Source organism: Pleurodeles waltl, chromosome 2_1 (genome assembly GCF_031143425.1).
Source record: "Pleurodeles waltl isolate 20211129_DDA chromosome 2_1, aPleWal1.hap1.20221129, whole genome shotgun sequence".
Taxonomy (NCBI): domain Eukaryota; kingdom Metazoa; phylum Chordata; class Amphibia; order Caudata; family Salamandridae; genus Pleurodeles; species Pleurodeles waltl.
This window is the reverse complement of record NC_090438.1, coordinates 1,693,686-1,718,366: the sequence shown is the minus strand read 5'-3', so window position 1 is coordinate 1,718,366 and position 24,681 is coordinate 1,693,686. Positions and strand designations below refer to the sequence as shown.

Below are 24,681 nucleotides of genomic sequence, written 5' to 3'. Positions count from 1 at the left end.
TGGTTGTATGGATGAGTGACTGGGTATACGAGTGTCTGGATTGGTGACCGAGTGGGTGCATGAATGGGTCTGGGGGTGAGTGAGTGGCTGCATGGTAGGTGTATGGGTAAGTGCATGAGTGGTTGTATTGGTGAGTGAGAGGGTGCATGAGTGGTTGTATGGATGAGTGACTGGGTATATGAGTGTCTGGATCGGTGACCGAGTGGGTGCATGAATCGGTCTGGGCGTGAGTGAGTGGCTGCATGGTGGGTGTATGGGTAAGTGCATGAGTGTCTTTATTGGTGAGTGAAAGGGTGCGTGAGTGGTTGCATGGATGAGTGACTGGGTATATGAGTGTCTGTATAGGTGACTGAGTGGGTGCATGAATGGGCCTGAGGGTGAGTGAGTGGCTGCATGGTGGGTGTATGGGTAAGTGCATGAGTGGCTGTTTTGGTGAGTGAGAGGGTGCGTGAGTTTTTTTATGGATGAGTGACTGGGTATATGAGTGTCTGTATAGGTGACTGAGTGGGTGCATGAATGGGTCTGGGGATGAGTGTGTGGCCGCATGGTGGGTCTATGGGTAAGTGCATGAATGGCTGTATTGGTGAGTGAGAGGGTGTGTGGGTGGTTGTATGGATGAGTGACTGGGTATACGAGTGTCTGGATTGGTGACCGAGTGGGTGCATGAATGGGTCTGGGGGTGAGTGAGTGGCTGCATGGTGATTGTATCGGTAAGTGCATGAGTGGCTGTAATGTTGAGTGAGAGTGTGCATGAGTGGTTGTATAGATGAGTGACTAGGTATTTGAGTGTCTGTATAGGTGACCGAGTGGGTGCATGAATGGGTTTGGGGGTGAGTGCATGAATTGGTCTGGGGGTGAGTTAGTGGCTGCATGGTGGGTGTATGGTAAGTGCAGGATTGGCTGTATTGGTGAGTGAAAGGGTGCGTGATTGGTTGGATGGATGAGTGACTGCGTATATGAGTGTTTGGATCGGTGACCGAGTGGGTGCATGAATCTGTCTGGGGGTGAGTGAGTGGCTGCATGGTGGGTGTATGGGTAAGTGCATGAGTGTCTTTATTGGTGAGTGAGAGGGTGCATGAGAGGTTGTATGGATGACTGACTGGGTATATGTGTGTCTGTATAGGTGTCCGAGTGGGTAAATGCATGGGTCTGTGGGTGAGTGAGTGGCTGCATGGTGGGTGTATGGGTAAGTGCATGAGTGGCTGTGTTGGTGAGTGAGAAGGTGCGTGAGTGGTTTTATGGTTGAGTGACTAGGTATTTGAGTGTCTGTATAGGTGATTGAGTGGGTGCATGAATGGTTCTGTGGGTGAGTGAGTGGCTAAATGGTGAGTGTATGGGAAAGTGCATGAGTGGCTGCAATGTTGAGTGAGAGGGTGCATGGGTGGTTGTATGGATGAGTGACTGGGTATGTGAGTGTCTGTATAGGTGACCGAGTGGGTGCATGAATGGGTCTGGGGGTGAGTGCATCAATGGGTCTGGGTGTGAGTGAGTGGCTGCATGGTGGGTGTATGGGTAAGTGCATGAGTGGGTGTATTGGTGAGTGAGAGGGTGTGTGATTGGTTGTATGGATGAGTGACTGGGAATATGAGTGTCTGGATCGGAGACCGAGTGGATGCATGAATGGGTCTGGGGGTGAGAGAGTGGCTTCATGCTGGGCGTATGGGTAAGGGCATAAGTGGCTGTATTGGTGAGTGGTTGTATGGATGATTGACTGGGTATATGAGTGTCTGTATAGGTGAGCGAGTGGGTGCATGGATGGGTCTGTGGGTGAGTGAGTGGTTGCATGGTGGGTGTATGGGTAAGTGCATAAGTGGCTATATTGGTGAGTGAGAGGGTGCGTGAGTGGTTGTATGGATGAGTGACTGGATATATGAGTGTCTGTATATGTGACCGAGTGAGTGCATGAATGGGTCTGGGGGTGAGTGAGTGGCTGCATGGGTAAGTGCATGAGTGGCTATATAGGTGAGTGAGAGAGGCGTGAGTGGTTGTATGGATGAGTGACTGGGTATATGAGTGTCTGTATAGGTAACCGAGTGGGTGCATGAATGGGTCTGGGGGTGAGTGAGTGGCTGCATGGTGGGTGTATGGGTAAGTGCATGAGTGGCTGCATTGGTTAGTGAGAGGGTGCGTGCGTGAGTGGTTGTATGGATGACTGAATGGGTATATGCGTGTGTGGATCGGTGACCGAGTGGGTGCATGAATCGGTCTGTGGGTGAGTGAGTGTCTGCATGGTGGGTGTATGGGTAAGTGCCTGAGTGGCTGCATTGGTTAGTGAGAGGGTTCGTGCGTGAGTGGTTGCATGGATGACTGAATGGGTATATGCGTATCTGTATAGGTGACTGAGTGGGTGCATGAATGGGTCTGTAGGTGAGTGAGTGGCTGCTTGAATAGGTCTTGGGTGAGTGAGTGGCTGTGTGGTGGGTCTATTGGTTAATGCATGAGTTGCTGTATTGGTGACTGAGAGGCTACGTGAGTGGTTGTATGGAAGAGTGACTGGGTATTTGAGTGTCTGGATAGGTGACCGAGTGGGTACATGAATGGGTCTGTGGGTGAGTGAGTGGCTACGTGGTGGGTGTATGGGTAACTGCATGAGTGGCTGTACTGGTGAGTGAGAGGGTGCATGAGCGGTTGTATGGATGAGTGACTGGGTATATGTGTGTCTGTATAGGGGACCGAGTGGGTGCATGAATGGGTCTGGGGGTGAGTGAGTGGCTGCATGGTAGGTGTGTGGGTAAGTGCATGAGTGGCTGTATTGGTGAGTGAGAGGGTGCATGAGTGGTTGTATGGATGAGTGACTGGGTATATGAGTGTCTGGATCGGTGACCGAGTGGGTGCATGAATCGGTCTGGGGGTGAGTGAGTGGCTGCATGGTGGGTGTATGGGTAAGTGCATGAGTGTCTTTATTGGTGAGTGAGAGGGTGCGTGAGTGGTTGTATGGATGACTGACTGGGTATATGTGTGTCTGTATAGGTGTCCGAGTGGTTAAATGCATGGGTCTGTGGGTAAGTGAGTGGCTGCATGGTGGGTGTATGGGTAATTGCATGAGTGGCTGTGTTGGTGAGTGAGAAGGTGCGTGAGTGGTTTTATGGTTGAGTGACTAGGTATTTGAGTGTCTGTATAGGTGACTGAGTGGGTGCATGAATGGTTCTGTGGGTGAGTGAGTGGCTAAATGGTGGGTGTGTGGATAAGTGCATGAGTGGCTGCAATGTTGAGTGAGAGGGTGCATGGGTGGTTGTATGGATGAGTGACTGGGTACGTGAGTGTCTGTATAGGTGACCGAGTGGGTGCATGAATGGGTCTGGGGGTGAGTGCATCAATGGGTCTGGGTGTGAGTGAGTGGCTGCATGGTGGGTGTATGGGTAAGTTCATGAGTGGGTGTATTGGTGAGTGAGAGGGTGTGTGATTGGTTGTATGGATGAGTGACTGGGAATATGAGTGTCTGGATCGGAGACCGAGTGGATGCATGAATGGGTCTGGGGGTGAGTGAGTGGCTTCATGCTGGGCGTATGGGTAAGGGCATAAGTGGCTGTATTGGTGAATGGTTGTATGGATGATTGACTGGGTATATGAGTGTCTGTATAGGTGAGCGGGTGGGTGCATGGATGGGTCTGTGGGTGAGTGAGTGGTTGCATGGTGGGTTTATGGGTAAGTGCATGAGTGGCTATATTGGTGAGTGAGAGGGTGCGTGAGTGGTTGTATGGATGAGTGACTGGGTATATGAGTATCTGGATCGTTGACGAGTGGGTGCATGAATGGGTCTTGGGTGAGTGAGTGGCTGCATAGTGGGTGTATGGGTAAGTGCATGAGTGGCTGTAATGTTGAGTGAAAGGGTGCGTGAGTGGTTGTATGGATGAGTGACTGGGTATATGAGTGTCTGGATTGGTGACCGAGTGGATGCATGGATGCGTCTGGGGGTGAGTGAGTGGCTGCATGGTGGTTGTATGGGTAAGTGCATCAGTGGCTGCATTGGTTAGTGAGAGGGTTTGTGCGTGAGTGGTTGCATGGATGACTGAATGGGTATATGCGTATCTGTATAGGTGACTGAGTGGGTGCATGAATGGGTCTGTAGGTGAGTGAGTGGCTGCATGGGTAAGTGCATGAGTGGCTATATTGGTGAGTGAGAGAGGCGTGAGTGGTTGTATGGATGAGTGACTGGGTATATGAGTGTCTGTATATGTGACCGAGTGAGTGCATGAATGGGTCTGGGGGTGAGTGAGTGGCTGCATGGGTAAGTGCATGAGTGGCTATATTGGTGAGTGAGAGAGGCGTGAGTGGTTGTATGGATGAGTGACTGGGTATATGAGTGTCTGTATAGGTAACCGAGTGGGTGCATGAATGGGTCTGGGGGTGAGTGAGTGGCTGCATGGTGGGTGTATGGGTAAGTGCCTGAGTGGCTGCATTGGTTAGTGAGAGGGTTTGTGCGTGAGTGGTTGCATGGATGACTGAATGGGTATATGCGTATCTGTATAGGTGACTGAGTGGGTGCATGAATGGGTCTGTAGGTGAGTGAGTGGCTGCTTGAATAGGTCTTGGGTGAGTGAGTGGCTGTGTGGTGGGTCTATTGGTTAATGCATGAGTTGCTGTATTGGTGACTGAGAGGCTACGTGAGTGGTTGTATGGAAGAGTGACTGGGTATTTGAGTGTCTGGATAGGTGACCGAGTGGGTACATGAATGGGTCTGTGGGTGAGTGAGTGGCTACGTGGTGGGTGTATGGGTATCTGCATGAGTGGCTGTACTGGTGAGTGAGAGGGTGCATGAGCGGTTGTATGGATGAGTGACTGGGTATATGTGTGTCTGTATAGGGGACCGAGTGGGTGCATGAATGGGTCTGGGGGTGAGTGAGTGGCTGCATGGTAGGTGTGTGGGTAAGTGCATAAGTGGCTGTATTGGTGAGTGAGAGGGTGCATGAGTGGTTGTATGGATGAGTGACTGGGTATATGAGTGTCTGGATCGGTGACCGAGTGGGTGCATGAATCGGTCTGGGGGTGAGTGAGTGGCTGCATGGTGGGTGTATGGGTAAGTGCATGAGTGTCTTTATTGGTGAGTGAGAGGGTGCGTGAGTGGTTGTATGGATGAGTGACTGGGTATATGAGTGTCTGTATAGGTGACTGAGTGGGTGGATGAATGGGCCTGGGGGTGAGTGATTGGCTACATGGTGGGTGTATGGGTAAGTGCATGAGTGGCTGTTTTGGTGAGTGAGAGGGTGCGTGAGTTTTTTTATGGGTGAGTGAGTGGGTATATGACTGTCTGTATAGGTGACTGAGTGGGTGCATGAATGGGTCTGGGGATGAGTGTGTGGCCGCATGTGGGTCTATGGGTAAGTGCATGAATGGCTGTATTGGTGAGTGAGAGGGTGTGTGGGTGGTTGTATGGATGAGTGACTGGGTATACGAGTGTCTGGATTGGTGACCGAGTGGGTGCATGAATGGGTCTGGGGGTGAGTGAGTGGCTGCATGGTGATTGTATTGGTAAGTGCATGAGTGGCTGTAATGTTGAGTGAGAGTGTGCATGAGTGGTTGTATAGATGAGTGACTTGGTATTTGAGTGTCTGTATAGGTGACCGAATGGGTGCATGAATGGGTTTGGGGGTGAGTGCATGAATGGGTCTGGGGGTGAGTTAGTGGCTGCATGGTGGGTGTATGGTAAGTGCACAATTGGCTGTATTGGTGAGTGAAAGGGTGCGTGATTGGTTGTATGGATGAGTGACTGGGTATATGAGTGTTTGGATCGGTGACCGAGTGGATGCATGAATGGGTCGGGCGGATTGAGTGGCTGCATGGTGGGTGTATGGGTAAGAGCATGAGTGGCTGTATTGGTGAGAGGTTGTATAGAACAGTGACTGGGTATATGAGTGTCTGTATAGGTGAGTGAGTGGGTGCATGGATGGGTCTGTGGGTGAGTGAGTGATTGTATGGTGGGTGTATGGGTAAGTGCATGAGTGGCTATATTGGTGAGTGAGAGGGTGCGTGAGTGGTTGTATGGATGAGTGACTGGGTATATGAGTGTCTGTATAGGTGACCGAGAGGGTGCATGAATGGGTCTGGGGTGAGTGAGTGGCTGCATGGTGGGTGTATGGGTTAGTGCCTTAGTGGCTGTATTGGTGAGTGAGAGGGTGCATGAGTGGTTGTATGGATGAGTGACTGGGTATATGAGTATCTGGATCGTTGACGAGTGGGTGCATGAATGGGTCTTGGGTGAGTGAGTGGCTGCATAGTGGGTGTATGGGTAAGTGCATGAGTGGCTGTAATGTTGAGTGAAAGGGTGCGTGAGTGGTTGTATGGATGAGTGACTGGGTATATGAGTGTCTGGATTGGTGACCGAGTGGATGCATGGATGCGTCTGGGGGTGAGTGAGTGGCTGCATGGTGGTTGTATGGGTAAGTGCATCAGTGGCTGTATCGGTGAGTGAGAGGGTGCGTGAGTGGTTGTATGGATGAGTGACTGGTTATATGAATGTCTGTATCGGTGACCGAGTGGATGCATGAATGCGTCTGGGGGTGAGTGAGTGGCTGCTTGGTGGGTGTATGGGTAAGTGCATGAGTGGCTGTATTGGTGAGTGGTTGTATGGATGAGTGACTGGTTATGTGAGTGTCTGTATAGGTGAGCGAGTGGGTGCATGAATGGGTCTGGGGGTGAGTGAGTGGCTGCATTTTGGGTGTATGGGTAAGTGCATGAGTGGTTGTATTGGTGAGTGAGAGGGTGCATGAGCGGTTGTATGGATGAGTGACTGGGTATATGAGTGTCTGTATAGGTGATCGAGTGGGTGCATGAATGGGTCTGTGGGTGAGTGAGTGGCTGCATGGTGGGTGTATGGGTAAGTGCATGAGTGGCTATATTGGTGAGTGAGATGGGGCGTGAGTGGTTGTATGAATGAGTGACTGGGTATATGAGTGTCTGGATCGGTGACCGAGTGGGTCGGGTCCATGAATCTGTCTGTGGGTGAGTGAGTGGCTGCATGGTGGGTGTATAGGTAAGTGCATGAGTGGCTGTATGGGTGAGTGAGAGGGTGCATGAGTGGTTGAATGGATGACTGAGTGGGTATATGCATGTCTGTATAGGAGACCGAGTGGGTGCATGAATGGGTCTGTGGGTGAGTGAGTGGCTGCATGAATAGGTTTGGGGTGAGTGAGTGGCTGTGCGGTGGTTGTATGGGTAAGTGCATGAGTGGCTGTATTGGTGAGTGAGAGGCTGCATGAGTGGTTGTATGGATGAGTGACTGGGTATTTGAGTGTCTGTATAGGTGACCGAGTGGGTGCATGAATGGGTCTGGGGGTGAGTGATTGGCTGCATGGTGGGTGTATGGGTAAGTGCATGAGTGTCTGTATTGGTGAGTGAGAGGGTGCGTGAGTGGTTGTATGGATGAGTGAGTGGGTATATAAGTGTCTGTATTTGTGACTGAGTGGGTGCATGAATGGGTCTGAGGGGGAGTGAGTGGCTGAATGGTGGGTCTATGGGTAAGTGCATGAATGGCTGTATTGGTGAGTGAGAGGTTGTGTGAGTGGTTGTATGGATGAGTGACTGGGTATATGAGTGTCTGGATTGGTGACCGAGTGGGTGCATGAATGTGTCTGGGGGTGAGTGATTGGCTGCATGGTGGGTGTATGGGTAAGTGCATGAGTGGCTGCATTGGTGAGTGAGAGGGTGCATGAGTGGATGTATGGATGACTGACTGGGTATATGACTGTCTGGATCGGTGACCGAGTATGTGCATGAATCGGTCTGCGGGTGAGTGAGTGGCTGCATGGTGGGTGTATGGGTATGTACATCAGTGGCTGTATTGGTGAGTGAGAGGGTGCGTGAGTGGTTGTATGGATGAGTGAGTGGGTATATGAGTGTCTGTATAGGTGACTGAGTGTATGCATGAATGGGTCTGGGGGTGAGTGAAGGGTTGTGTGGTGGGTGTATGGGTAAGTGCATGAGTGGCTGTATTGGTGAGTGAGAGGCTGCATGAGTGGTTGTATGGATGAGTGACTGGGTATTTGAGTGTCTGTATAGGTGACCGAGTGGGTGCATGAATGGGTCTGGGGGTGAGTGATTGGCTGCATGGTGAGTCTATGGGTAAGTGCATGAATGGCTGTATTGGTGAGTAAGAAGTTGTGTGAGTGGTTATATGGATCATTGACTGGGTATATGAGTGTCTGGATTGGTGACCGGGTGGGTGCATGAATGGGTCTGGGGGTGAGTGAGTGGCTGCATGGTGGGTGTATGAGTAAGTGCATGAGTGGCTGTATTGGTGAGTGAGAGGATGCGTTAGTGGTTGTATGGATGAGCGACTGGGTACATGAGTGCCTGGATTGGTGACTGAGTGGGTGCATGAATGGGTCTGGGGGTGAGTGAATGGGTGTGTGGTGAGTGTATGGGTAAGTGCATGAGTGGCTGTATTGGTGAGTGAGAGGGTTCATGAGCGGTTGTATGGATGAGTGACTGGGTATATGTGTGTCTGTAAAGGTGACCGAGTGGGTGCATGAATGGTTCTCTTGGTGAGTGGGTGGGTGTATGGTGGGTGTATGGGTAAGTGCATGAGTGGCTGGGTATATGAATGTCTATATAGGTGACCGAGTGGGTGCATGAATGGGTCTGTGGGTGAGTGAGTGGCTGCATGGTGGGTGTATGGGTAAGTGCATGAGTGGCTGTACTGGTGAGTGGGACGGTGCGTGAGTTGTTACATAGGTGATCGAGTGGGAGCATGAATGGGTCTGTGGGTGAGTGAGTGGCTGCATGGTGGGTGTATGGGTAAGTGCATGAGTGGCTCTATTGGTGCATGAGCGGTTGTATGGATGAGTGACTGGGTATATGTGTGTCAGTATAGGTGATCGAGTGGGTGCATGAATAGGTCTGGGGGTGAGTGAGTGGTTGCGTGGTGGTTGTATGGTTAAGTGCATGAGTGGCTGTATTGGTGAGTGAGAGGGTGCATGAGTGGTTGTATAGGTGAGTGAGTGGGTCATGAGTTTCAGTATGGGTACGTGAGAGGGTGCATAAGTGGTTCTATTAGTGAGTGAGTGTGTGTGTGTGTGGGTGTATGAGTGAGTGGCAGGATTTGTGAGTGGTGGTTTGGGTGATTGAGTGTATGCATGAGTGTGTGTATGGATGCGTCACTGCATGAGTGACTGTATGAATGAGTGGATGTGTGAGTAGTTCTGTGAATTAATGTGTGGTTATGGAAGTAGTGTAAGGACAGACACTTTAAAGCCCTCCTCTAAAACATGCGGCTGCTGCAACTAAATGTGTGAATATGGAATACGGAGGCAGCGTAATCCTGAAGCCATTCTGGGCCTCATCAATCCATTTACAGCTCTCCCTGCCCCTTCAGCTTACTATTGCAGCTTTCCACTTTCTCCCATTGTGACGCTTTTTCACTTTTCTCTCCCGCCGTCTTTCTCATATGTGTCTTTTGCTCTCAGTAAATGTGTGAGGCAGAACAATAAGTGCTGGTGCCCGCACCGGAAAGAACAAGCACAAATTAAGCACTCGTAGAGCATGAACTCTGAAGTGAGCATCCGTTTTATGATTTTCTGTAAACAATGTTATTTATCTCTCTTTTAGCTTGGACCTAGATAAGGATGGTGCAGCCACTGATATCTAACAAGTGAAGGTAAAATCAAGGTCTAGACTTGCATCTCTTTACTTCTAAGATTTCCTTACTTGAATGATTACTTTCAGGGAGCTGAACTCGAGCCCTAAGGTAACTGTAACTCGTGCCCTCGCCATGCACTGATAATTACCCCAGATATTACAACATTGATGACGATCTTCTATAGCATCATTAAAAATATAAATGAAACAGTAGCAGTCAAATTATTGAAGAAAACACTGTGCATGGTGGAGGTGCGAGTTACCTAAGGGAGCGAGTTATAGTAACTTGTGATAACTCTGCTGAATTTCTGTGGTTTTGTACACGCAAATTCAGAACCTAACTATAAGATCCTTGTAACTTTTGTGTACTTTTCAGTGAATTCCTATGGATTTTTAAATTCTATTTCCTAACTGCTATAACGTCTCTCTAACCTTTGTTACAAAGGTTAAAATAACGTTGTCGTTAGGTGAGAATTTCAGTGACAACGTAACATGTTAAATGTACAAAATCACTGAAATGTACATATTATAGTTAGCGCTGGTAACTATGACTCGTGCCATAAGGTGACTATACCCGTGACCCCACCATGCATAGTTTTCTCATCAATAATTTCATTGCAAGTGTTGCAGTTCTATTGTCAATGACATCATAGAAGATGTCATGAGTGATGCAATTTGTGGGGTAATTAGCCGTGCATGGCGAAGGTGTGAGTTATAGTTCCCTTGGGACGCGAGTTATGGTTACCAGAGCTAAATATAACTGGTGAATTTCAGTGGTTTTGCACATTCAAAACATAGCACCTCTCCCTGAGACTTATTAGGCGCCAGGCCCTCCACCCCCGGGCCAAATTGCTGCTCCCATCCTCATGTCTTATGAGGCCTCGGGACCCTATCCTGTGGCCAGGCCCTGCTTCCAACTCCCCGAAGGGAGCCAACCCCATGCTGTGCTCTTCCAACTCTTGGCCAAAGAGCCTGGCCTTTGGCTAGCCATGTGGCCAACCCACCCAAAGGCAGTCAACCTCCTACAGGCGGCCAACCCAACGCCATGCACAGCCTTTGGCGAGGGCAGTGTAGGTTAGGCCTTTAGGCACCAGTGACCCCATCTCCCAGGGCCAAAACATATATGCTAAGGGGAGGGGGCATGTAGCCCCCTCCAAAAGCCCTAATTGGCCCCTTGGACTCCATCCTCCAGTGACAAATTCCAATAAAAAGGGGATCATTGCCTACTCACCCAAAAACATTTGCCACAATTTACCAAGAGGAAGACGCCCAAAGGAAAGCCCTTCACTTTTTTTTAACAGTTCCAACTACAAATCGTGGTTCAGTAACTCTTGAATGGTTTGTGACTGGTATTAGGATTGTAAAGCATTCATAAATATTGTTGCAAATCCCAATTTGAAAGGGACCCCTACAAAACGCCTCTTCCAACTTGTGATTATTAATTCATTTCTAAACCCATGTCTGAGGTCAGTAAAACTTTACGTGGCTTTGGTACATTAAACACATTTTCAGCTGCATTAAAGCCACAGGTTCAGTGAAGTGCAGGGTTTGAACGGGTAAAAACCTTAGTGCATCTGGCTCCATATTCTTTGTGGCTCCTTCGTGGGCAGCGTCCACCTACAATCCTGCACTCACTGTGTCATACAAAACAACACAACTGATCAGCCCATAATGACCCTATCTACAGGTGACCAACAAACGTGATCGTGGACCATCACCTAGGGACACAGGCTCTGAAGCTATTACTGGCAACATATGCAGAACCATCAACACATGCAAGTGAAGGTGCCCCACTGACCCCAGCCTCTGGGCTTCATTCTTAAAGGATGGCCTTCAGACAACACCTCTGATTGAGTCTACTGGACTCCAAATACCATAATGCTGCCATCAGCCAGGTCCTAAAGAAACAATTAAGGGAGACATATGCTCTAAACTACAGGGTAGGAGGCCAATGGATTCCCTCCCGAATCTCCCGCAGTCCTGAGGTAACCCCAGAAAAGCACCACATCAGCAGTGTTAGGAGCCCCTTCAGATGAGGGATCACAAGCTGTGCCAGAAAGGCTGAAAGTGTTGAGGAGCCTTAGGACAAAGGAATGATGTGCACACACAGACCCTTTATCCCCCAGACAGGAGCTTGTAATATAGAAGAGAAACCGGAACAGCTTTAGTTTGCCTAAGACTGATTGTTAACGGGGCTAACACCAGCCCAATGTGGCAGAGATGAGAAGAATGCAACACTGGCACTGTTCACAGGGGTCTTAAGGACTTCAGGTGCCCCCGGCACAGAGCTGGATCACTGAGATAGAGTGCCCGCCACCTCATAAAGAGCAGACGTCTCTGTTTTTCTGTTATGGGGCCCACTACTAGTGTACAAGTTACAGTCATTTCTCTGACGACCCCACTATAATTATCATCAAACAATTCAGCCTCACTATCTTTCAAGTCAGTGGGAGGTTTCAAAACATCCACAGAAATAAGAACAAATCTAACTTAATCACATCAGCATATATATGGCAGCTTCTAATGAGTCATAAATAAGTTTGCACAGTCTGTAAACACCAAACTAATTGAGTATATTTCCACCTGATGCATTGGTTGTCAAATGGTTCCTAATCTTGGTTGAAAAAATAGATCCCACTGACACCTCATAATCAAAACCATCAAACAAAGTTGGGGGACGTCATCTTTTCCAAAAGTTACATCACGTGGCATTACACACATTCCATGTTCTATCAGTTCAACATGACATGTTTATCGGTGAATCATGCTGAGAAGTATTTGGAGTTAATGTCAATTTGTAAAATAAATAACATAACAGCATAAATAACATCCATGAAGGTCCTCTTTAGTGGACACTACAACTACATCTGGGTGCATATTTACTGATGTTTTTCACGGCCTGTCATGCAAAGTAACACAATGCAAAAAACAGCAGCAATGTACTTATTTTTTAATTTTAAAGATGTCTCCTTGTAACAAAGACAAGCAGAGGTGCAGCTGTGGGTCAGAAGCATAGTGGCATAGGGCTTCCCACAACAAGCAGGAAAAATAAGCTTCTCTAGAAATAGTACTTGTGTGAATAGCTACAAATGTACCACTTTCTAGAATTACCAAAAACCTTTCCAGCAGTAGACCTTTAAATCTGTGCCTGGCACTGATTTCCATGTATGATCCTAGAACGACATGTGACAAGCTTCCCAAGCTCACATTTCCCAAGTGCAAAATCGTCCTAGTGTGCAACTGAACATTTTGGGGGTGATTCTAATCTTGGCGGGCGGCGGTCGCCGCCCGCCAAGCGGGAACCGCCAGAAGACCGTACCGCGGTCAAAAGACCGCGTCGGTCATTCTGAGTTTCCCGCTGGGCTGGCGGGCGACCGCCAGAAGGCCGCCCGCCCGCCCAGCTGGAAACCCCCTTTCACGAGGATGCCAGCCCCGAATGGAGCCGGCGGAGTGGAAGGGGTGCGACGGGTGCAGTTGCACCCGTCGCGATTTTCAGTGTCTGCCAAGCAGACACTGAAAATCATCAATGTGGGGCCCTGTTAGGGGGCCCCTGCAGTGCCCATGCCAGTGGCATGGGCACTGCAGGGGCCCCACGACACCCGTTACCGCCATCCTGTTTCACCGCCAGGAACAGGATGGCGGTAAGGGGGTCGGAATCCCCATGGCGGCGCTGCAAGCAGCGCCGCCATGGAGGATTCCCTGGGGCAGCGGGAAACCGGCGGGACACCGCCGGTTTCCCGTTTCTGACCGCGGCTGTACCGCCGCGGTCAGAATTGCCCTTGATGCACCGCCAGCCTGTTGGCGGTGCATCCTCCGTCCCCTACCCTGGCGGTCTCAGACCGCCAGGGTAGGAATCACCCCCTTTATATTTTCTTTTGTTTTTCTATTAGAAAAATATTTCCCTGTGAAGAAACCTCCTCGCATATGTCCCCTCCAAGAGATCTTCCTTCCAACACTAAAATGTTTTACTCCAGCCCTGATTAAAACCTTCACAATTTGAGGGTGTCCGATTGTAGTGTGGGAATGCCAACAAACTGTCATGTTTGAGTGCATTCGCAAATCTTCAGGACAAGCCATTCAATGATCTGCTGACTTCCCACTCATTACATGGGATTTACTATAGCCTTAGAGCTCACTGTAGTAGGCTATACCAGCCATTAAAGCCCCCCGCCCCACGTGAAAGATCCGAGACGAAGGTGAGGGCCTTTAACAAGGGAGCAGGTCTTTAATGGCCGGTATAGCCCAGCTACGAAGGGCTATAAGGCTATCATTCCACCAGTAGAGGGCAGAATGTTCTAATAAAACGAAGGTCTCGCGGAGCCCGAGGGGATTGAAATGTGGAAGCTCAGGGCTTTTACTCGCCATTAGAAGCCCCGAGCACCCCATTGTGTGCAATTTAGCTCCCAACATTCAAGGAAGTTCTTACTGGCCATGAATGAATGCTTTAGTAATGAAATGGCTTTTACATCAGCCCATTGTTTGCAAATATTGTGGAAGCGTGAGTAACGAAATCAGGGCGAGTATGAGTTTACTGAGATTGAAAAGGAGCCGTGTGATGCAAGACATGAGCGTAGTTGAAGAAGGCTCCAACCAAGGAGCAGCTCAAATAAAACCGAGCAGCGTTTCACACAAAAGAGTGACCGGTGCAGTTTAATGGTGAGTTGAAGAGACGAGCACCCAAGCCACAGCTGTGCGAGCTGAGGATTCACCTGGTACAGCAAGATGGACAACCCATCAGGGACCAAGACCAAGCAAAGCGACAGACCTGGGCGTCAGGAACAATTAGATCACGAAAAACAATATAGGGGGTTATTACAACTTTGGAGGAGGTGTTAATCCGTCCCAAAAGTGACGGTAAAGTGATGGATATACCACCAGCCGTATTACGAGTCCATTATATCCTATGGAACTCGTAATATGGCTGGTGGTATATCCGTCACTTTACCGTCACTTTTGGGACGGATTAACACCTCCTCCAAAGTTGTAATAACCCCCATAGTTTGCAAACAGTAATAAGACTGGCTACTTAAAAAGCTTTCTTAAATACCTATGCACTACAAATAAGCCTACACTGAAGGTTGGGAACAGACCGAGAGCAGGTTCCCTGGTCTACTTGTTAGTACTTAACTGAGGTCCAGAGATCACTCCAAGCGCTGAGGTCTTCGGTGCCAGAGCACGAGTGGAGAGCACAGTGGGTGTCAGCAAAGTGATAAAACACATAAAACACATATTATAAATCATTTTCAGGAAAAGTTGAATAAAAACAGCATTAACCTTATCACTAATCACCAAATCTATGTACATTTGTTGGTGCATGAAAGGTGTGTTTGTTCTGCCCTCATTATTTATGTGATGTGAACTTTTTGTTCTTTGACTGTATCCTGAGCGCACTCATTCATCTTGGGGATTGTCCATACTTGACGACAGCTTTTCATACATTGCGGTGCCTGCTTCAAAAGCGAATGCACCAATGGCCCTTTTTAATAAACTGAGCCAAACCCACTAAGCGATCAGTTTCATAAGTGCAATCGACACCAAGTAAACTAGTGTACAGGAGAGTGAACTAAAGGGCAATCTCTTAGTAGCGCCCTGAGGCAGCATGCACCGCTACAAGGTACCTATCAATTTAAATCTGGACGCATTCCCTGAGATATTCTACTAATTGACTTTCCGAACTGTCATTCCCTGTATAATGCAAGGACTTGATGCAGGGCGCAAATCAACGTCAGCTTATGATGGCACACCATGCCAGTGGAGGTCAGTAAATTTAGGACACACACGCACACATACACAGTCACTCACACACATGCACACATACACAGTCACTCATACCCAGTCATTGACACACATGCACACATACACAGTCACTCACACCCATTCACTCACACACACATACACAGTCACTCACACACACGCACAAATACACAGTCACTCATACCCAGTCATTCACACACACTCACTCACACCCATTCATTGACACACATGCACACATACACAGTCACTCACACCCATTCATTGACACATACGCACACATACACAGTCACTCACACCCATGCACACATACACAGTCACTCACACCCAGTCATTCACACACGCACACATACACAGTCACTCACACCCATTCACTCACACACACATACACAGTCACTCACACCCATTCATTGACACGCATGCACACATACACAGTCACTCACACCCATTCATTGACACACATGCACACATACAGTCACTCACACACACACGCACACATACACAGTCACTCATACGCAGTCATTGACACACACACACACATACACAGTCACTCACACCCATTCATTCACACACATGCACACATACAGTCACTCACACACATGCACACATACACAGTCACTCACACCCATTCATTCACACACATACACTTATCTATTGGCAACACTCATAACCAAATATTCAAACATACATGTATGCACACACCAAATATTAATTTTAAAAAAACACACACACTTAATTGCATCTCTTTCTCTGAGGTTCCAGGGGGTTGGGACTGCTGCCTTGCCTCATTGGTTGACCTTAGGTCATCCAATGAGGGAAGACAGCTGTCCCAAGCCTAGGCTGTCCTAGGAGGGTTACGACTTCTGCCTTCCCTCATTGGTTAACCTTAGGTCAGCCAATAAGGGAAGGCAGAAGTCCCAACCTCATCATAGTGAGACTGTTGACCCCACCCCACTCTGTGATGAGATGTCATTCATTGACACTCACCCTGGACGCTTTAGGGACTGAAACTGAAGTGCCCAGGTCAGAGGCAATGAGTGACGCTACCCTTTGTCACCTCGGAGGAGGGCCTCGAGGACCTTTCTGAGGAGGTCACACCCACAAGAGCTGTGACCTCCTCAGCCCAGCAAAGGTCAGCTCAGGCAGCCAGGGGTCTGTGAATTTAGTGGACGTCTATTTCCTGGCTGTCTGGCCTGAAAATGAAGAGTCTGTCAGGCTGAACTTTGCTCAGCCTGACAGACATCCTTCTTGAGGGGCAAAATGTGAGGCGGCATGGCCATTCAGCCCCAGTGAATGTGCAGTGTCTGCACCATGGCCAAAGACGTCTGCTAACACAACACCAGTTCGTTTTACAGTGGTCAGCTTAGAGGGTCAGTGTTTAAATTATCCAGGAGTGAGTTATTCAGCATTGTCTGTTTTTCTCTTTCTGCAGGGCAGCCCGGACCCTGGTCTTAAGGCCATTTGATGAATTCTTCCACAACACTGATTACTGGAAACACTTACTTTCCAACTTTCTCCGCATGGGATCATCTTCCTTTTCTCTTACTCAATAAATGATTCTCTAGGAGCTTCTTGTGATTCTGTTGTCCCCTGTGTCAATTCACCAATAAAGTTGAAAGAGCATCGCAGTTCCTGACTCGTCTCCTTCATTTATTAGCTCTCAGAGAGATAGGTTCAGCAGCCAGAGACTGCATTTCAGAGAGGACTTTGGACATTCATCCAAACTTTGTTAAATATTGGTATCAGTGCTTAGAAACTATCCAACAAATCATAGTTCCACAGCGCTTTGAATTTTGGAGGCTCTGATCCCATCAGCTCTACAGACATAGTTACAGTCACCAAAGGACTTACTGGTCAGATCACAAGAACACTGGAAATTCTAACACCGATAGTGAACAGAATCTGAGCCAATCGGATACCAGAAACAAATTCAACCATCATTGTATAGCTCAGAGGTCTGGCCTTCAAACCCCTGTTCTTAGTGAATAGGTTAATTAAAGTAGTGAATAGTAACTGCTAAATAAAAAAAACATGTTTTTGCTCTAAAAGTGAAGTGATTCACAAAGTGCTCCTAGATATATAGCAGACACATTAATGACAAATTACCAGCAGATATATTAACGTGAAAATATTGGGCCTGATTATGACTTTGGCGGAAGGGATTACTCCATCCCAAATGTGACGGATGTCCCAACCGCCGAATTACGAGTTCCATAGGATATAATGGATTCGTAATGCGGTGGGCGGGATATCCGTCACATTTGGGACAGAGTACTCCCCTCTGCCGAAGTCTTAATCAGGCCCATAGTGCCTAAAAACAAAAATGAGGCATTTTTAGCAAACATCAGTAACACCGCAAGATAAAGCGTATCCAAGACAACAAATATTAGCCACACCCATCAAAGCCCAGCTATTCAATTCAAACAAATTGTTATCTGCAGTGAAGAGATTCACACAGAGCACCCGCAATATGACGGGTATGATAATGACAAAATGTAGCTCATCATTTTATGACAAGTTGCTTTTAAAAAGTGTGCATGGAGGTAGCAACTTCCTGATGGGCGCTGATAGAGCTGGACCAGGAAAGAGTAAAATGAGTTTGATAAAGCGCCAACCAACAGCATGAGAGCACAACCACTAGCACTGAAGTGCCTTCTGCGAGTACAGAGTGCGCAGGTGGACACAGAAAGAAATGAGGCATAACCACCACCGGAAAAATAATAAATCTAATGTTATATTTTTACATCATCAATGAAGTGCTACACACTCTGCATGTGCATAAAGCAGTTGTGTTAATTACAAAAGGCCGTGCTTCAAATATTTACACGAGGAGCTTTTAACAAATGCATCATCAAAACCGCCACTTACTAATATACCTGCTCTCAAAGTAAGAAACTAGGAAGAACCCTCCCGCGCCCCGTGGCTCCGCGGGTAAGAGGTCACAGGTCCTTTATGAACTATAGATGAAGAAGTGGAGGTGGGCACTGCCAGTGATCTCCACAGAGGGAGATTCCCCTGTAGTTGTGAAAGGGAACATCATATCCTGCTCCACAGTGGGGCCACAAGTGACTCTAGGAATGCATCTCGTTTTGTAGAAAGTCAAAAGCTCTCTAATTGGCTTATTACCAATTTTAGTTGCAAATATAAAATGTTTTTTTTAACAATTTAGTAATCTTAAAACAAGGTTGTTTCCCCAATTGCTCTGATTCAGTGATTCCCAACCTGTGGTCTGGGGACCCCTGGGGTCCGTGAAGCCTCCTCAGGGGTCCACGACTGCATAGAAAATTAAATAATATTAACAGATTAGGCCCCCAGCTTTTAGTAATTACTCAGTGGGGGGTCCCTGGATTCCAATAATGATTCAGGGGGTCCCCGGGTTCCAGTAATGATTCAGGAGGGTCCCCGGGTTCCAGTAATGATGATGGGGGGTCCACAGAAGTGAAAAGGTTTGGAAGCATCCTTTCCTCATGAAGTGAATTTCTACATGTGGGGTTTATTTTACTCCGATAAAACGTCAGTCGACCTGCGCTTTGCAAACTCTGTTAACAAGAACATTGTCCTTAGTAAATGTATAAAAAGTCAGAGGTACATTCCTTAATAAACTAAGGGGCATATTTATACTCTGTTTGCGCCGGATTTGCGTCATTTTTTTTTACGCAAAACTAACTCCATATTTATACTTTGGCGTTAGATGCGTCGAGCGTCAAAGTTCATGTAGTTTGCGTCATTTTTTTGCGTGGACACCTTCCTTGCGTTAATGATATGCAAGGGAGGCGTTCCCTACTAAAAAATGACTCCGAGGCATGTGCGTCGTATTTATACTCCCGGGCAAAAATGACGCCCGGGAGTGGGCGGGTCCAAAAAAATGACGTCTACCCTCATTAGCGTCATTTTTTAACGCCTGCTCAGGGCAGGCGTTAAGGGACCTGTGGGCTTGGAAGGAGCCCAGAGGTGCCCTCCCATGCCCCCAAGGATACCCTCTGCCACCCTTGCCCACCCCAGGAGGACACCCAAGGATGGAGGGACCCATCCCAGGAAACTTAAGGTAAGTTCAGGTAGGTATTTTTTTTTTTTTTTTGGGTGGCATTGGGGGGGCCTGATTTGTGCCCCCCTACATGCCACTATGCCCAATGACCATGCCCAAGGGACATAAGTCCCCTGGGCATGGCCATTGGGCAAGGGGGCATGACTCCTGTCTTTGGTAAGACAGGAGTAATTTCAATGGGGGTTGAAAAAAATGACGCAAATCGGGTTGAGGCGAAAAATTTGCCTCAGCCTGACTTGCCCCATTTTTTCACGCCCAAACTCCATTTTCCCCTACGCCGGCGCTGCCTGGTGTAAGTCATTTTTTTTGACGCACACCACTCCGCAGCGCCGGCTAACGCCGGCTAACGTCATTGAATAAATACGGCGCACGCATGGCGCTTCAGAATGGCGTTAGCCGGCGTTAAATTTTTGGACGCACAACTGCGTTGGTGCAGTTGTGCGTCGAAAAGTATAAATATGGGCCTAAGTCCCCGAAAGTGAAAACGAAACCCTTGGATCTGCCTGTGTCAATGTTTACAAAAATGTTTTTTTCTTCAATTTGCCCCGGAACTGAAGTCATTCAAATCATTAGAAGTGTTTTTTATATCGATTTACAAACCGGGCAGAGGGAAATGTATGGTTTCACTTTAAAGGAAACAAATGAGAGTTTACACTTCCGACCAGTCCGACTAAAAAATTAAAGCTTTACTTAAAAAATGCAGCATTTCTATGAGAACTTTCATGCCCTCCCGGCCTCTGTGTGTCCCAATGAAAATACTTTAAATGAAGTATCAGAATTATTGAAGCGCTGCGAAGTGAATGTGTGAGGTCCAGATGTCACCACGGGCAGTTTGTTTGGAAAGGTGCGAGGCCTGAACCATCTCCCACGAAGAGGATCTCAGAGCTCAGTCTTCAGGTGACAACAGAGACTTCAGTGGGAAGAGTTCCACATCAGTCGGGAGTGATATCAAGACCCCTAGCAGCTCACCAAGCAGGGAAAGGTCACTCCCAGGATAGGAAATGTCATTACATTGTGAAACATTAAAAAGGAGAATCTTCATAAGAAAGTCTGCAGTTCAAGCATGCCTCACATGCTGTGGAACCAAACCAACCAGCAAACCACCGAAAACACCGAAAACCACCGAAATAATCACACAACAGCAAAGCACTTACACGGATGAAGCCGGCCACACTCTGTGAGCAAAGACATCCAGGCAAACCAAAGAAATGTCAACACCCACAGGAAGAATTACTTGGGAAATCTTGAACAAACAGAGCCAGCTTCACACCCAAGGGATGGATGCAGAGCCCAGAAGGAGGCTCAGTGACAGGCGAGTTAAACAATACTCTCCCGTGCTGAACTGGCACTCACAGTTCCTAATAACTCTCCTGTTAAAGCTAGCCCTGCCAGAGAGCCAGAGCCAACCACGGCTTGACCCACACTGGCTCACAACAGCCTGCAGGCTGACCCTGCTCATAACTCACAGAAATACCAGCAGTGGAAAGAAGCCATCTCACTAGTATGAAGAGGTATTGTTATAGCTCTCAGAAACAGCAGGAGTGTTAATAGATACTTCTAACAACCCTCTCGGACAGACCTTGGAATGTGCCAATATCTAGCGAACCAATCGGAACAGGAGCACCTGTTTGTGGGCTGTGACCCCTCCAGAGAAGGGCGTGAGGTTTGTCAGCAGCAGGTACTGTAGGCCTGGGGTGTCTAAGGTGATGGGGGCTACTAACTGAGTCACATCATTGCTTTGCTGAAGTTGCAGCTGGAAGTAGCCCTGTGTGAGCAAAGTTCTGGCCACCATAAGTAGCTGTACCCTGAGGGTAGCTGGACTGGAAACAGCCAACGCATACATCACCTTCTTTGGGTTCAGTGAGAAATCTATGTTTGTGGGATCATGATATGGTGGGGTATGGTAAGAGTTCCCTTAAATTACACCCTTGATTATATGACATCTGCACTTTAAAAACTGGTCTAAGGATTGTCCCTGTCTGCGACAGAAGTGCGTAAAGTCAAATCTGGCCGCAGAACAAAGGAGGGGAATTGCCTAAGAAGACTCTGGGGCAGAGAATCTTTGGATCCCCAGAACTATTCCATCCAAAGAGTGGGAACCCCTAGGACTAATGTTCATGCTGGAGATTGGAGTTCAAGAGTTCTGTATTAAATATTATTTGTGCTGAGTTGTCTGTTTATTGTTGCCTACGTGTGGATTGTTTAACTCGAAGCTCTTAGTGTTTGAATGTGTTTATATCATTTGTACAATTGTTGGCACTAGGCAGGGATAGATAGGCTGAATGAATGTTAACGGTTTTCTTATATTTGAACGCACAATAAATGGCGCTTTTTAGATTCAAATGCAATGGTTTTTATGAAGTATGGAAAGTAAAGTTGAGATGACAATGAGAGACATCCGAGGGCTGTCTCGAGCTGCTCATTACATATTAAAATTAGGAATCACTGAGGACATAAGCTCGACAGACACAGGAACTCATTCTTCTTCTTCCTTTTCTTGAGAGCCAGGGTTTCCCTCGTCCTTGCTTCCACGCCAGGGTGTCACGGATGCACCGTGGCAGCTCGGGGCCTCTGCACACACACTAGATTAAGGTGATATCAGTGCCAAAATAAAAAGTTACAATATCAGTTTCACATACAGATGCACTCAGGGCAGGGGTACCCATGCAAGGTGCACCCCCAAACCAAGGCAATGGGACAGGAGGAAGACATGAGATGAGTGGAACTAATATCAATAAACAGATCCCAAGTGATCCAGGATGCGAAGGAAGATTACCAAACACAACACATACAACTGTAAACACCACCAGGGGAAAGATGCCACAGAGGGTTGTCTGGAGCAAGAGATATTATGAAGAAAAGCATAAAAACTCAAGTCAAAAAGGAAGATCATCCTGAGGTCAATCTGAAGTCATCTGATGACTTCAGCTGGGCTATTCCTGTAATTATCTGGGAATGTCATCCCAAACATCCTGAAGTATGCCTATGAGGCTACTCTAGAGCCATCACAGAAACTACTCCAGGATGGGTTCCTGATTACTTCAGTGTAAACATGTGATGATCATTTACTACTGCATGATGACACCAGTATGATTTCTGGATTAGGCTGGATTACTCAAGGATGGGTTCCTGATTACTTCAGTGTAAACATGTGATGATCATTTACTACTGCAGGATGATTTCAGGATTAGGCTGGATTAGTCCAGGATGATCCTAGGAGTATTCCAGGATGAGGCTGTATTATTACAGAATGATGTTGTGATGACATAGAAATGAGGCTGGTTAACTCAAGGATGGCACCATAATAACTTTCGAATGAGGCCATATGATGACTTAATGATGGAGATGTTTTACCTAAAGATTGCATCTGGCTGTATTACTCCATGATGATTTCAAGATGGGGATGTATTACTCTACGACAGTGGTTCCCAACCTTTTGACTTCTGTGGACCACCTTCTAATCGTTACTGGAACTCGGGGAACCCACTGCATTATTGCTGGAAATAAGCATTTACGATTTGAACAGCAAAACAATGCACAACAAATACAGAAACATGCATTTATCAAACAAACACACAAATGATAAAATGATGTATTCATTCACAAATAAACAAAATCAACATTTTAATAGGAATGTTTGTGCTTTGTCAAATTAATTTAGGTCACTCATTGTCCACACGATACTATATTCTATTTGATGCCTTTGCAATGCTCCCACAAATAAAGCTGAGGATTTACAGTTGTACATTTTGCTTCTTTATTTTAATGTTATTAGTCTGTTAATATATATATATTTTTTTTAAAGTAGTTGCAGTCCTCCTGAGTAAGCCCCCCCCCCCCAAACCACAGGTTAAGAACCACTTCTGTAAGATGATCTTGAATATTAATGGGTAAACCTTGTCTGACAAACTGTGGAAGATAGGAATTCCATATTTTTATTAATTTTGTCTGCAAAGTGGATCATGGCTACAAAAAATACAAGTACCTGCTTCATGGGCTGTCCCCAAGTAAAAAAAAGAGTGGATTCATAGTCTGAACAGGAGAAACCACATAAACTGCTCAATGGAAGCATGCACTGCCCATTGTAACTCTTAATGGGTACCTTGCAGCCAATCAGAAAGCTCTAACCCGAGAGAGCTATCCTGATTGCCTAAAAGCAGAAATTCAGAATTCATGTAAGAAAAGGATGTGGTTAGTCTCTTCTGATTGACTTGTAGGAAGACATTCACCCTAGCACTGGCCTTGCTCACCAGTTACAGATTGGGATTGCCGGAATGGGCAGGCATTCCCTCAGCTTTACATGGATCACCATGGGATATTTTTAGCTGTTCACTATGTTATGTGTGCACGGAAAACAGAAAAAGAAACAGGAAAAGTCAACTTCGCTTGGAATTCAATTCAGCTTACCACAGAAAATTTACGCATCCTTACCTGTGAGGACTTCAAAATACGTTTAGGTTGCTATGGGGCAATTTCACGATTACTACTTGTTAAGCTATTACACAAATTGGAGAACCACTAGTAATATTAGTTTACTCCTTTTAATCCTTTCTCACCTCTATTATTTCATTTTGATCTTTGTCACTCAAATCAAGTAATTTTGTTAATGAAAGATGTTCAACAGTCACTGTAAGTGTAGGGGTTAGCACCATTAGTGCAGGAGTGGTGTTGAGTGAGAAATTGTGCATGCATGAGACTGCAAGTTGTGATGTAAAAAAAAGCTGCGAGTGGCTTGGTAATGCTATGTGAGGCAAATACGGTTATGCAGAGCTATGGGTACGATGTGACCAAGTGGCTCATGTGAATGATTACATGGGTGAATGATAGCTGAGATGGGTGAATGATGTGAGCAAGTTAGACATCGCTTGAGTAGATGCAGCGTATTGTTGCTGTGAGCGAAGCATGTGATTGTGGTGTGTGTTGCTGGTTGGTGTTGTGAATGAATGGTGTTCTGACTAGCCGAGAATGAATGATGCATGTAGCTGAAGGCAAGTGGTTCTTCTGATGAGGGGGCAGCGACTGAGCAGTAAAGTGACAGAGGTGACTGACTACCGGAGAAGTGTGTAGTGAAAGTGGTTTTGTCAAAGGATATGAACATCATAGTGTGGTGAGTGGTTAACGTTAGTGGCAGAGATGAGATAGTTGTTGGGGTTGTTACTCTGTGTTTGGGTGATAGTCTAACTGATTGTTGCTGAAAGAAGGTGCTGTTGCAACTGCCTAAAGGGAAGTGAATGGAGGGAGTGACTGGTGTAGGCAGTGGTGCCGGAAGCACGTGTCTGTGGTGTTCTGAAAAGATAAATGGTGTTAGGTGC

The 24,681-nt window shown here is 47.1% G+C and overlaps 1 long non-coding RNA gene across 2 annotated transcripts in view; it reads left to right on the top strand.

Annotated features, from left to right (window-relative positions):
- The window catches only part of LOC138257828 (uncharacterized), a 271,578-nt gene extending 254,626 nt beyond the window's left edge, over positions 1–16,952 (top strand). For both annotated transcript variants that reach the window (XR_011198399.1, XR_011198398.1), the window contains 2 exons: positions 9,544–9,592; positions 16,757–16,952. This is a non-coding gene — a long non-coding RNA (uncharacterized lncRNA). The remainder of the gene's footprint in view (positions 1–9,543; positions 9,593–16,756) is intronic.
- Positions 16,953–24,681: the final 7,729 nt, after the last annotated feature.